The sequence below is a fragment of the Protopterus annectens genome, chromosome 5.part0, assembly GCF_019279795.1.
Source record: "Protopterus annectens isolate FY-2018-M chromosome 5.part0, PAN1.0, whole genome shotgun sequence".
Taxonomy (NCBI): Eukaryota; Metazoa; Chordata; order Ceratodontiformes; family Protopteridae; genus Protopterus; species Protopterus annectens.
Window position 1 is genome coordinate 544,791,811 of NC_056735.1, and position 15,914 is coordinate 544,807,724.

The following is a 15,914-nucleotide window of genomic DNA, read 5'->3' on the forward strand; positions in this document are numbered from 1 at the left end:
TGTGTGTGTGTGTGTGTGTGTGTGTGTGTGTGTGTGTGTGTGTGTGTGTGTGTATGTGTGTGTATAAAATGCCTTTTGCTATATACACTTCCTCTGAAGAGAATGCATTTAGATGCACACATAGCTTCCTTATCCAATTTCTTACTGAAACTTCCTCTATGAAACGCATTGATGAGGTAATCATGACAAAAGTACACTCTGTACCCTTAAGAGTCAGACTTCTCCTATGATGCATCTTACTAAAACAGTGTTTATGCATTGTGTAACTAGATAGGCTGCTGGTTCATTGCTCAATACGGAGAGCTTGTGTATGTGAGTGAGGGTGCTTACAGTGAGGTGAGCAGGTGTTCAATCAGTGTCTACTCTGGTGAAATGTTTTAAACTGTTAGATGACTCCAACTTCTCCCAAGCCCACCTTTCACATTCACAATGTCTTTGCAAAATAAGACTGTAACTATGTATACAGTTTACTCTCTACTGAGTACAATTTTCTAGATGTTACTTAAAGGAAACATGGATTTTTTAGGCGATCTTCTGTCCACATACGTGTAAATTAATGCAAGTACCATTGACTGGAAAATATCCATTTAATATTTTTAGAGGGAAAATGATGCCAACATTTGTTAAGTGGGGTGGGGGAAGAATGTTACTATTTTTCAAATGACAGGTGTTTTGTGACGCAGCAATAAGACCACACAATTACAAAATTATATTGTCTGCCTACACCCCTGGTTTAACACACTGAAGAGGTCTTTCTTTCACAAGTGAACTGTCATTATTTAACTGCCATACATTTCCTGTGGTGTTTGCATATCTTACACTATTCTGCAGAATGTGTAAATAGGTAGGATGTTCAAATGCAGCACTGCTTAGCTTCTACAATTCCAATAAATAAATACATAAATAAATGGTGCTCCAGCATCATCTTGTTTGGATTCATTGTGTCTTACTTTGGTATTCAAGTAAGTTGTATATAGCACACTGGCAGCATTGACATTCTCTGTACATAGTCAACCAATTTCTATGCTTTCCCCATTTTGATATTGTGATCTCAATAATATGCTGCATGATGTTTTTAATGTTTGACATTCTCAAATATGCCTATATATATGTGTCTCTGTGTGTGTGTGTGTATATATATATATATATATATATATATATATAAACAAGGACGAAAGTGAGTAAAATAACAGTAGTCATCCTCTTATTCCTCAAGTCTAATGTTTAGTATACCAGTATGACAGCATTCCAATTATGACATTCTGAGAATTGCTTAACTTGACATCAGAAACTGTAGATGTCCCAGAAACTAGCATATGCCAAAATGCTTATAACAGAAACACATCTTTGATATCAGTATAAGAAATAACACATTTTAAATAGTTTTAAAAATGTACTATTTGAAAAACAGTACTGTTTCAATAATTAGATGTGTGCTTGTTTCTTTGGGGATTTGATATTTATAGTGAGTGAATATATGCAACGTTTAACTTCTTCATGCAGCAATATTTACACTATAAGCAAGGGAAGTAATTTCTTGCACTTCAGCTGGCAGTTTCCTAAATTCAAATATATGATAAAATGCACACACACACACACACACACACACACACACACACACACACACACACACGCACACACGCACATATGCGCACACCCACACACATATGCACAAAGATGACAGTAAGTTAATAAATACACAATCCATTTTACAGAATAATGAACAACCCTCAGTGGCTTTATGCAATAACAGAAAACCACTCATGCTTAACGACAGTTGATGTCAAAACCTCTCAGGCAGGTATGTAAGTATAAAAAATAAAATAATTTTTTTCTGACTTTTCACAAAAATATAGATGTTGCCAGTCAAAAAAGAATTAGTACAACTATTACAGGCATTGTTGTTTTTAGGGTTTGGACATTTACAATCATACAGCTTGTGAATGTTTCTGCTTCTGTATAAAGATTTTATCTGTGTTTTGAGAAGCTGAAAGCAATGGTTTCTTATTACATTGGAGGCAGTTGATAGCTTACCAAACTGGAAAAAATTTGTTTGGTTTCAGAAGTTACTGGGGAATTTAATGAAATGTATCTAAAGGTAGAAATTGTCAGTTAAAGAAAAATATGTAGTTTTACTTCATTTTCTCACAAGTGGCATATATCTTATTCTGTTTCCAGTCTTTCCCCACAATGATTATGTAATTCACTCATGGAGAAAAGCAGGCTAGGCCCAATCAGGAGGTATAAAATTATCTAGCGAGAGTCTATAAAAATATTTTCAATTAATCTGTATAGCTTTCAAGTGCTATTGAGAAAAGCTTCCACTATGAATTCTCAAATTCAAAATCAACAAGGACCTATCCCACATAATTGAACTCATTAAAAAGTAACCCAATAAAAAAGTTGAAAAACAAACTGTTTTTACAGAGAACAAACTCCCAACACTCTTCATATGGGGACTTGGAACTTATAAATACCGACCCTGAAATCACACAGACTAAAAATAAAAGTCAAAATCTCGGGAACAAAGGAATCACTACCAACACACATTTCTAAACAATACCTGCATGGGCTTTCTATGCAAAACAGAACTGAGAATTTCAGCAATGGGGAGTTTAGGTTAAACAGATGAAATTTCAAACATATGATTCTGAATGAGATGTAGGTAGCTGAAACTAAGTTATGCAGTACCACATTCCGAGATTATTGAAAATTTCTGCTGACAAAATACAGACTAAATATCTTTTTTTCTTTGGTGCTTGTGATGTAATTGCTGGGTCTCAGTCAGCAGTGGATTTGCAGATCAGGTGCAGAATTCTTTAAAACCTGTATTATTCTTTGTGAATTTGAATTATCCTTGCACTATACTACTGTCAGGAAAAAGGAAAATACAAGTGAAAAGTTTATAAAATAGTAGAGTGAGCTTATACAAACTGTGCACACTCTCTTCTTGCAAATAATTTACCATGTAACATGCCATGTACAAGCATGGGCACTGGTGTCTGAAGTAAATGTCTGAGAGATTAAGTAATAGTATAATGTACTCCTTCTCCAAGAAGATAAAACATATATAGTTTTACATCCTAGTGCAGGCATATCCCTATGCCTGCATAACACACGCGGGCGCGCACACACACACACACACACACACACACACACACACACACACACACACACACACACATACACACACACACATCAATATGGATTTCCTTAGATATGAATGCAGGCAACACTGTTTCATAACATTTGGCACCTAGTGCATGGAGAGTATGACATCTGCATTTAGTTAACATGAAAATCATTACCTGTATTATAAAAAAGAATCAGTTATAATGATAATGCGTTTGCTGCTAAAATATGATGTATGATACCCAGTTTGAAGTAACAATGTAAAATTACTCTTTTTATTTGTCATACATTTTATTTAGCTTAGCTTGACTGTCAAATAGAGCTCATGTTTTAAAGATTTCTAGACCCATTTTATCTGCCAGAATATTCAGACTATATGCACTCCTCTTGAAGGAGTTAACAGCTATGTAATTTGGTTCATCAAAAGCTATAGTACTGTTTCATCAAAAGTTAATTTCCTCTGGCTGCAACAACAATCCAATCAGTTATACTTTTTGAAGTCCTGTTGAAATTAAATTCTGAGTAATCTACTTGGTCAGTAGCTGGCACACTTGCTCAGCTAAATGCAAATTTCAGACAGCACATTTTTTCTCAGATGATACAATTTCAAATACACTTTGCAACTGGATTTAATTTCTGCTCATGAAAGATCTACGTGGGGCCTGTTTCCAAACACCTCATTTGCAGAATACACTGTACTAGAAACATTGTTTTATTGTTTCATATCACTGATGAATGTGAGAGTGGATAATGTAAACCTTTATTGTGTGGAAAAATATTCTAGAATAAAAATTAATTAGGCTCCTAAACTGTTGCAGTGATGACAGTCAGTAGGTCATAATGATTACAAACTAATATAATTCCAATATTTCATAACAACAAAGTCTCTCGTAGAATAACTAATCTAAGCACATGATTGTAGATTACACAATATTGTAATGGTTAACATTGCTGTGTCACATTACTTGTTTCTCTGATTCCATTCCCAGCATGTTTGCCTTTTGCACTAAGTTTGCATGTCCTTCCTGTGAATGATATCCAAAAGTCAGAGAATGGGCAAAGTTCAGACTGCCCCTGTGGGCACATGCACTACTTATAAATAGTGGGTGCATGTCTTGAATGGATTGGGGCTCCATCTTGCATCAGCTCTTTCCTTGTACCAGCAATTTAGCAGAATAAAATAAACAATAGATGTGTAGTTGGTACGCAAAAACAAAATTTACACATCTCAGTAAAAAGGTAGTTCTTGATAGTTTAGTCCAAAGCTTTGCTTTTACATTTACTTGCCTTGCTGTCAGCATTGTAGAAGAGTGTGACAGATATAAACTCTCCAAACATGCTGACATCAAGATGTATATAACATTCTGAAATATTCTTCTAGAAAATGTTAACAATCCTACGTTTTTATCTTATTTTTAACTGTTACTTTAATGCACCTTAACTGTTTCATGGACTCATTAATCACTGACACATTTTAGACACTGCCCAAGATGTTATGATGCAAAATATGTCTTAGTTTTATAATGTATAAAAACAATACCATAGGTTACAGCTATATGCAACATATGCTGAATTAGCGTCATTTACACAAGAAATTATGTTTAATCGAAAATTATTTTTATAGGAAATAACGTTTTATAATGTGTGTTAACTGTTTTCATGAACTTATTTATTAATGACTCATTTCAAACACTGCCCAAGAAGTTAAGATAAAAATATGATTTAGTTGTATAATGTATAAATCAATGCAGTAGGTTCCAGCTATATGCAACATATTGAGAATTTCCATAATTTGCTCAAGAAATGAAATGTAATAGAGAATCAACATAATTTGTACAAGAAATGATGTATAATAGTAACACTATGTGGTTTGTGCAAAAAGCACCAAGCAGGTTGTTGTTGCAATAACCAAGTTGACTTCCACATTAACCCTTTCATCGTCAGAGGGATATCAAATTGGTTTAGGGGATTGAATCCATGTACTAAGGGTGGCAGATGCATCCTCAGAAAACAAGAATGAGACCAGTGGTGTCCCTCATGACTCTGTGCTAGGACCCCCACTGTCCAGCATCTACTTCATAGATCTTCAAAATTAGAAATGGGGATCCCTGGCTAACCACATTTGTGGATAACTGCAAAGTTGATGTCATCCTCAAGTCCATCTTGGATATGTAAAAGTTCCAAACCTAGGCATGTCAACAACTGGTGCTCAAATATGAGTTAAAACTAAATGCTAAAGTGCACAATATCATCACATTTGGTAAACAATTCTTTCTTCCATCTTAAAATATAGGCAATAACCTGCTTCTAAACAAATGTATGATGACAGACCTTTGAAAATTGTTAGATAATTCCCTTGCCTTTGATCACCACATTGAAACAGTTTTTACCATTCTGTATTCTACATTGATCAGACATATAACTGAATACAATGATCCTTTGGGGATATATCTTACTAGGCATATCAATAAATGGGAAAGACCCCAGAGGTTTCAAACTTAAAAGATTACAGGATTAAAAGACAAGAGGTAGTAGTAGAGGCTGGAAGCATTGTCCCTTTATTTAGTGTCCTAGAGACTCCCTAGGGATAGGGATCATAGTGGATGATAATCTTAAATTTGACCTGCATATGCAAAAGTGCATAATAAAAACTTGTCAGAAACTAGAGATGCTTTAATCAGCAAAAAACATTCTCACTAATGCGACTAAAGCTATACTTACCACTGCTTATCTCCTCCTTACACTTCTTTATAGTTCTCCCATCTTAACTAACCATCAGGCATAACAGAAACATAAACATGAACAGTGTTATAAGAAATCTGCTAAATTTGCAGCAAATACTCCTTTTAAAATCCACCACTATATAGCAATAAAGAACCTGAATGGGTTAGAACTACCTCATCATACAGCTTCTTACCACCTATAAAATTATCAAGGATCCATCTGCTTTCCCAGCACTAAATAACATTCTACACAACTATGTGCCTAATCGGTCATTATGATCCGTTGACCAAAAACTCCTATCTGTCCACAAACCTATCACATCTGCTGGGCGTCGTCTGTACTTGTACCATGTTGCTAAGGCCTGGAACTACTTATATCTATCCATCAGGTCAATACACTTCCTCCTATCCTTCAAAACCATTCTGAAAGACTTCCTAGCCAAAAACTGTCTGTCTTCTTGCTCAACATCAGGATAAACTATATCCCTACATGTGGACAAATACCTGTCCATACTTACATCTCAGTATCCCATCTTCACTCACTTCCTTACCTCTATCAGTTTCTCTCCCCCTGGGTTTCCCTCTCTAAATATACCATAAGCCTGTTTTTCTCTCACTTCACATTTCAATTCCTGTTTGTATTTATTTATTTATTTTTATTTATTTTATTTTAAATTTGTTGAGCGGGAGAATCCAACTGGATATATGTCCATTTTCAGTGGAGGCCCGGGGAGAAAAGCTCCACAGTTTGTTAATATACAAAGTCATTTAACATATACAAAGTAATTTCACATATACAGAGAAAAGGTACAAAAATAACACTTTAGCTTACAGAGAAAAAAAATATTTTTAGCTTGTAAAGTGTAGTAGAAGACATGTTAGTTGTATGCACCACAATACCTACTTGACCAGTAATATCATAACTGGGAATATGCAATAATTTACCAAGGAATATGCACAAATTCCCAGTATTGTGTTTGAATTAGAAAGAAATGGGGAGTACAAAGAGTAGAAGAGAGTTATTTAGGGCATAGTAGGACTGCTAGTCGATGAGGTTAGCATAGTAAGAGTGTTAGTAGATGAAGTAAGTTACTATGAGGCTGTTGATAGAGTGTTTGCTGAGGTAAGGAAACAGGTATAGAGGATAAACCTGGGGGAAGGCATGGGCATTGTCTTTTGATAAAAAGGTGTTCCTTTAGTAGTTGTTTAAATTTAATGATTGAGTTTGCTGAGGTAATACCAGGGGGTGGTGAGTTCCAGATTTTACCTATGTAGTTAAGAACAGGGAATTACCTGCTGAGTTGTTGGATTTGGTTATTTTGATTAATGTTTTTTCACTAGACAGAGTTGTCTGGGGTTTTCTTGTAATTTCAGCAAATTAGATAGTGTTGGTATTTTTTCAGGATATAGTAGGAGTTTCTGAGCGAAGACTAGTTGATGGAAGATAATGAGATTTAGAAGTTCAAGCCAATTTAGTTGAAGTAGTGAGTGGCAATGGTGGGAATGGTAAGGAGCATTTGTGGCAAATCTGACAATTTGATTGTAACAGGTATCTTCTTTTGTAATTTCTGTTTTGGATAGGTTCGTGAAGATGGGAGCAGCATATAGAAGTGTGGATAGGAGCAGAGTTTGACCCATGGTAATTTTAGCCTGTTGATTTAGGTATGTTTTATTTTTGTACAAACAGCCTAGTTTTTGTGTATATTTTTGAGAGTTTTATTTATGTGAAGGTCAAACTTCAGTTTGTTGTCAGTGGTGACTCCTAGTAGTCTTGTGTGGGAGTCTGGGGAGATAATGGTACCATCAATAGACATAATACTGAAAGTATCTGCATCTAAGTTGGATTTATTTGGTTTGAAAATTAATAATTTGGTCTTTTTGGGGTTCAGTAACAGATTTTTACTGAGAAACCAAGCTTCAGTGGTTTTGAAGACTTGTTGGGTAACCAAGCTTCAGTGGTTTTGAAGACTTGTTGGGTAACCAAGCTTCAGTGGTTTTGAAGACTTTTTGGGTAACCAAGCTTCAGTGGTTTTGAAGATTTGTTGAGTAATGGAGTGGAGTGTGAGAGGGTTGCTGGCTAAGCAAACTAGTGTTGAGCCATCAGCATATTGTATGACAGTTGCGCCTTGAGTGATCCTGTTAAGATCATTAATGAAGATGGAAAATAATAGAAGACCCAAAATTGACCCTTGTGGGACTCCAGTTGTAATAGGAAGCAGTGTGGATAGTTTGCTATCCCACCTGACTGCTTGCTGTCTACCTAGTAGGTAATTCTGAAACCAGGCTAGTGAATGATTGGATAGTCCAAGGTCTGAGAGGGAATCAAGAAGTTTTGGATGGTTTACCATGTCAAAGGCTTTTGATAGGTCTAAAAATATGGCTGATGTTAGTTTGCCTAAATTCTTGTTCTGGTTGATGAGGTTAGTGAACGAGAGGATAGCAGTTGTACTATGGGCTGGTCTAAATCCATGTTGGGTAGGAGTGAGAAGTTAGTTTTTAAGTAGGTATTGCATAAGTTGCGGGTGAATACATTTTTCCAATATTTTAGCTAGTGGGATATAATATGGCAATAGGGCGATAGTTGGTAAGGTCTGTGCAGGTACCTCCTTTATGTAGTGGGGTGACATATGTTGTCTTCCAGATTGTTGGAATTTCGCTTTCTGTTATTGATCTGTTGAGGAGAATTGATATTGGATAGGCTGTCTCATTAGCAGCCATTTGAAGGTACTCGGCAGGAATGCTGTCAGCAGATAGGGTAGCTGGTTTGAGTTTACCTAATAGTTTTTTTACATAATCTGTGGGAAGAGGTTTGAACTGGAAGGTGGTTTTGATACTGCTAGCAAGCTTAGAGTTGCTAGTAATAGATGTTGCGGGTTGTTGATGAACTAGTTTTGTATTGTACTAACTGTATTAACTGTACTAACTGTACTAACTGTACTAACTGTATTAACTGTACTAACTGTACTAACTGTATTAACTGTACTAACTGTACTAACTGTACTAACTGTACTAACTGTATTAACTGTACTAACTTTCCTTTAATTTTTCTATTAACTGGCTAACCATTCTCTAAATATTCAGTCACTTTCAGATAACTTGTATCTATTGTTAACCAATGTGTTCATATTATGTCTAATGTGGTATAATTATTTTAACTGTATTTTGTTTTTTTGTATTATTTTTAAAGACTATAAAATTATTATTTGTAAAATGTTTTGTAATACTTTGGAACTTTCCTTCCTGGGCCTCCACCAAAAATGGGTACCTTCCCAGTCAGACTTTCCCAGTTATCAAATGTCAATAAATAAATAAATAAATAAATATAATGGGATGATGTGTTCCTTGCCTTTTGGGCCATTAGGTATCCAGTAGTCCAAGTCTTCCTATACCTCCACAAATCAAGCAGTCCCTGTAAAACTAGAACCATGGATCTATGCCTGCTTCAGCAAATAAGCAAAGCACTGTAGGGAGACAGTTTTATCATGCAATGGCTACCTCTCTCTGGAGCAATTCACTCTAAATTAAGCAATGTGACACACTATATTCCCTCATAAAGAAGTTAGACAATAGGATGGGCATCTTGAAATTTACTTCCAATATGACTGGACTGTTTCCCCTTGAAAAGGAGGTAAGGTCTAAGGGAGTTTCTGGCAAAGTAAAAATGGCCACAGTCCCCAGATGCCTTGTATTTCCTATGATTTATATGATTTTTTTTATAAAAGTAATATGCAATGTAATTGAAATGCAAAGCAGTAAATGCAATAATTAAGTTATCAACATGTAATATCTACTGTCAGGGGAAAAGTATAAGCTTTGAAGCTATGCATTAAGTTACTAAGGATGGAAATGGAAGACTAACAGCTGCAGCTTGATAGAAGATTTATTAGGTGTGATTAATGTTAGGTAGGAAGTTTAGTTATTCATTTATTTTTTTACTGGGGTAGTGCATTGATCTTAGTGGATCATCTGCAGGTACACCCTTAGTGAATTGGAACACATAAGAATTAAACAAAGCATGTTTACAGATAAAAGGCTATGCTGTAAACATACATTTTGCTGTATAAACTTCTGTGATGTACTCACTCCAAATGTATTAACTTTATGTAATGCCCTTGCTGTATATACTCCTCCAAAAGTATTCATGTTAAATTTTGCTTTGTTATGCATCTTTATGTCTTGTTTCCTGTTACTGTTGGAGCGTTTCTCCTCAGGCCTCCACTGAAAATGGGCTGTTGATGGCCCAGTGGACTATTCCAGTAAACAAATGCAAATAAATAAATAAATGAAGTTTTACAGATGTAAAAATCTGCTACAACATGTAGCTCAAGAAGTAGTTTACAAAGCCAAAATGGGATGGAAAAATAGAATTATGCTTAACAGAGCTTTTTGAATAAGATATAACCATAATAGCCAACATGGCTTATGCTACAAGGAGATCACCGTATCATTATATAGAGAGATATTAAGACATTAGAAGAGGCAATGAGAATAGTTGCAGAAAATAATACCATTGGGAGAAGACATAGAAATGGAGAGTGAGGCATGCAGAGTGAAGAGGAGAAAAAGACGAGAGAGGTAGTATGAATGAGAGGCAGTAAATGAGGGGATGACAAGATGATATAAGGAAGGAAGAAACATGGGGTAACAGGATGTAAGAGAGCTGCAGAGTTTACATAATGTATACTGTGTTAGCGCAGCTACACTTTCGGTTAAGAGATGCTCCTAGATCTGTTGTCTGAAGTCTGAGTACATTTGGACATCTCTAATTGAGGGTGGAATGGAGTATCATCATTTGGGGGCAAGGATGGAAAATTCATACTCAGGAGCAATGAAGTTTAGTTTTTGAAGTTATTAGTGTGGGTTGAGATAGAGAGATACCCCTGAGATTGCATATGGGGACTTGGTAAAAAGTTTATTAGTGATAGGGGAAATGTCACAGGAGAACGGGCATTGTGAATTATTGACTCTAGTAGAAGATTGGCTCTCAAATGAACTGGGAACCATTTAGCTTTGGTGAGAGTTAGGAAGTGGTGTTCATTCATGGGTGAGTTAGAAATAAACTAGCAGGTGTTATGGAAAGTGATTTGCAAGGTAGTAGCATTTTTCTTTGACCCTGGTGTTATAATGCATAGTCCGTATTCAAGATGAGATAAGAATATTCCTTTGGCAGCTTTGGCTGGCTTTGATAGATGATAGCTTTTTGCCCAGAACATTTGTGGCTTGGTCCTTTAAAGGGGGTTTTGAATGTGTAGTTGAAAGTTGAGAGGTTGGTCCAGTTAAATGCCAAGGTATTTGAAGGATCTGTTAGTTTCAATGGTTGTATTGTTAACATCTTTAATATTAAGGAAGCTGGGCGCTTTGGTCATTTTTGTTTAATTATAACATGAACATGCTTTTTTTGAGTTATTGAATGTACGTTTCTGGCCTATTAGTCATTATTTGGGGGGTTTGAGGTCATCTAGGAGCTGAATTTGTATAATACAGTGGAATTTGTTTGACTTGTATATAACCATATCAACTGTACAAAGAATTAAAGGTGTCTGAGAGTGATGAGACTAGAGTTTGTTGAGAAATATGGAAGATATCAGAGGGGCTAAAGTTAGTTTAGCAAAATATAACACAGAAACAAATAGAAGAGTGTTGTAAAGTAATTAGAAAAGTAAGCAATTTTTTATAAATAAACTTCAAAATAAGCTTCTCGCCAGCAGACTACTAGTAGGCATTAGATATAAAGTTAAAAAGCCAGTGATTAAGTAAAAGAGTAGAGACTAGAAAGTCAACTGCATCTGTTTGCAGCAAGTGAACTAAGGTTCATCATACTTCACAATGGCATGTACATGCTTAGGAGTAGGTTTATCTAAATGCCAGTGAGAAAACTGGATGGAATTTTTTTAAATGTTTATCATATACACAATTCCTAACCATGTTTGGAAGGGTAGTCCGCTTGTGTTCAGGCATGAATACTGAAAAGCATGGTCAGCAGACCTGAAAAATGGATAAGCTCTATAAAACATCTCCTTCAATGGAAATTGATCTAAGTGGGTAGGGGTTCATTCCAGTGCTAACCTATAGCTGATTTAAGGAGATAACCCAAGCAATAGGATTTTAACTCATTCATGTTCACATTCTGCAATATTAAAAAGATCCCTGCAGTATTAGAACAACAAAAGAAGTGCATATACCATGCATACAGCCCTTCTATATGATCTTGTGGTTTCAAGATTGTTTTTCTTTATTTTAACAGTTGCAGATGCAAATCTTGATAAGTCCCATGACTCTGCATCTATACCTTCATCTAGTTATATGATATGCTTACCATTTACTAATTATTTTGACAAAAATATGTAAATGTCATTCTGCAATATTCCCTTTATGAGGTTGACCTAATATTTCTCATGTAAACAATAAATGCATTCAGTAGTATAGATCTCACCATTAATGGTATATTATGCATTTGCTTCAATACCATTTTATGTCTGCCATCATCAGAATCGGGTATTATTTTTTTTTTCTCAGATCTCCATGATTTAGATCTTACTGACAGTGATGTCAGTATTGAATCCAACCAATCAGCTGCTGTCACTTATGATGTATCTGTGCAGCTACAACAGCTGCAGATCAAATTTTTTCATAGATTAAGAGGTACCACACTAGATGCTCTAAAATTACTGCTTTTGAGTTTAAAGGCTAGTTTATTTTTAACTGAACTGTGTGGACAAGTCACAAGGAATGTTGACTGCAAACCAGAACTGCTCTTGTAATGTGCCCAGTCATGGTAAAAGCAAGATTCAAAGACTGGTGATTGGAGATAAGGCATAATCATGGTGATCAGAAACTACTGGACATTATAGATCTTTAAATCTGCAACAAAGTTGTCCACACCAGAAGTCAACCTACCTGCGAGAAAGCCTTCCACTATATCATTTTTAAACAAAGTGCAGGGATTGGCAAGGCAAGCTATAGGGTTCCCTATATGCATCTCTGAATCAGCACTTCACAGGAAATATGACAAGGGGAATCTTATTTTGTAAAACTTCATATATGGAAATGTGTGCTTATATTATTTAATATTATTGCAATAATATAAGAATGACGAAAAAATTCTTGAAGTTAATGTTGCATTAACATACGTGTGATTTTTGCTGAGGTGCGGCAGGTTTGTGGGTTGGTTAATCAATAATATTTTTAATTTCTTTCTTTTCTGTTATCCCCTGACTTTGTGTGTTAGTGTTTTGAAGGGGATTGGGAGTTTGGATAGTCACAATATATATTTAATTTGCCTACTAGGATTTTTTTCATTTGCAGCTATACATTTTTTAAAGTAGTATCTTCAGTATTTCTGCATTTCCCTCATTCAGCTTGTATATTACACAAACATTAATTAATCTGGAATTCACTCGGTATATTTTGTTTGGCCACCATTCTGTTTTTATGAAGCTGTATGCAGTATTCTGGGACAGTAATACATCTGCATTTAGCTAATATTTTGTATTACCAGTTTGTTTTGTGATCACAAATTTAAAGCAGTACTGCATTTGCACTGTAGTGAGACAACCTGATTTAAAATTGTGAGATGATTGTATAGCTGCTGGCTGAAACTATATTTAGGATAGGCCAATAGATAGTATTTTGTTTCTGCTCAGTTATGAATATATGCTACTTGTCAATATCTGGATTTATTAATGGAGCATGAAGCATTCAATGGGGTACTGCATGGTTTCCACTAAAAGTTTGCATAATGCTGGCTAAAATTAGTAGCTTTACATAGGGTCTCATATGTAGCAACAGAGATATTCACAACTCTCTGACTTATTGTGCAAATATATTTAAAAAGATATTAGCATATGCATGTAAGTGTAAGTACATTTGACTGCTTAATCCATTATGGTGTTGCTTGCTGACTTACGATAAAGAAAATGGCATCATATTTCCCCATGTAAAGCATGCCTTGCATTAGATTTGTGTTCATTCATAATTATGAAGAAGTGCTATAACTGGCTTAAATGGATGCATACTGTCCATTATGAAACAAGACTGGAATGCATATCACAGACCAAATAAATACATCAATAAATGTGATAAATATGGGGTGTAGGCCTCATCTGACCATCAGCTTTGTGACCACTGTCTTATGGCTCCTTCTGTACCATGATGTGGATTGATTGGAGGGAAGTAGGCTGGGAATATCCATGTATTAACCAGTATTACCACCCTAGATAATGCATCACTGGCTGAAAGGGAGAGAAGCATGAGTGCAGCTAATGAATAGCAGCATCATATGTGCTGGTAACAGGATTTTTTCTAAGCCTTACCTTTCCCAGTGTGCTGACATTCTAATGAGTAGGCTGAAAGAGCAATGAGGTGTGGTGTATGAAGACTTGCCCTTCCCAGGCCCTAGGGCAGCCATGCGTCCTTGGCCTACCCACACATCCTATGACAGTGATCTGTCAGAATCCTGGCCTCCACCAGGGCTTGAGAGATACACCTTCTCAGCACAGACCATCCCCCCCCCAGAATGTATGTGGCCATTATCCTTGTCAGCCTCATCAAGCACCTGAACAGCTAATCAGACTCATGTCTTCTGATATGTAGCCAATAGTTCATCACTCTTTGCCACTGCAGATAGCTGTGCTGTACATTAATATCTAAATTAATTACATGAAGCTGAAGGAGTTAGTTGGATACTACATGATATCTCAGAAAAAGTACATACTTCTGGTCGAAAATGATATTAGTTCTTGAAGCTTGAGTTGTAAAGTGAAGAGATATTTACAGGATATATGAGCGAGTTTTGCAAATATATTTGTTACATGTCACATTATATTTGAAACACAAAACTGATAGGTCAAACCAGTACTCTTAATTGGCATAACAGTCATTAATATTATTGTTTCCTACAAAGGGAAATTCCACAAGGCCACCTGGTCTTACCCGACATATGTTCCTATATTGTGTTTTAGGAGATGCAAATTACTTACTGAAGGCCTGGTTGAGGATGGCTGAAGAGAACCCACTCAGTATCACCCAAATGCAGCATAAGCCCATGCACAAAACCAGAAACATCAAAGTGCATGTATGCTGCCTGCTGAATGTGTGGTTGTGGTGCCTGGATACATGTTGACAGCTTCTTTTGAATGCTGCTGTCACCACTAGTGAGATATTAAATGTTCATACCTGCTTCATGGTACATAACATGGTTACCAGGAAGCATGCAAAGCATCCATCCACACAGGAAATATCCAAACTGCTAAACTGCCTTATCTCAGCCAGCAACTTACCATCATTCAGTCACAACAGGAAGGGAAGAATCAGACAGCAGCATCCACTTCACATCTCTCAGACAGTGATAGACACGGTACTCACCAACACAGAAGAAGTAGTATCTAGTCCAGTTATGTAGTCCTATGATGAGCGCACAGTTATAGTACAGTATAATGCAAGACCAACATGATGCATGCAAATTTAGTTAAAGGCTATACTGGACAGTGCACAGCCAAGTCACACTATGCATTAGACACCTGTACAGAAAACATAAAGAGGTGAAGATGCTGCAAGTCACAAATTAAATCATCCTTATTTTCAGATGCTCATAAATGCTGCCTACACTGTGCTGCTTGTGATCAAGAACATGTTGTGCCATAAGTCTCAGCAGTTTAGTGTGGGACTTTCTTACTAAGCTGTACTTTCTTACTTATGCCATTTGCAGGACATCTTTAATAATGTTATCCCTGACATTGTGCCTTCTTTCAGCAGACAATGAAGCTGAAGAGCCACAGAGATATCAACCACAGTTAGCTCCTGCCTCTCTTCATGCAGCTCTGGCAGGTGAATTGTATAGGAGTATTGCTTTAGCAGATTATCACCCCACCCCCAGACAGATAGCCTGCTTAAATCTTCTCCTGTGTTCTAGCCATCAGTGTCTCAGAAGGTATAACTGCTAGTTAGTAATGTGAAGGCCCACTCTGTGTCTACAACCATGCCCCCCTGACACACATTGCAGATGAACTTTATCAGCAAATCCTCATCATTAAGTTTAAGAACATGGTGTGGCTCTGTCAT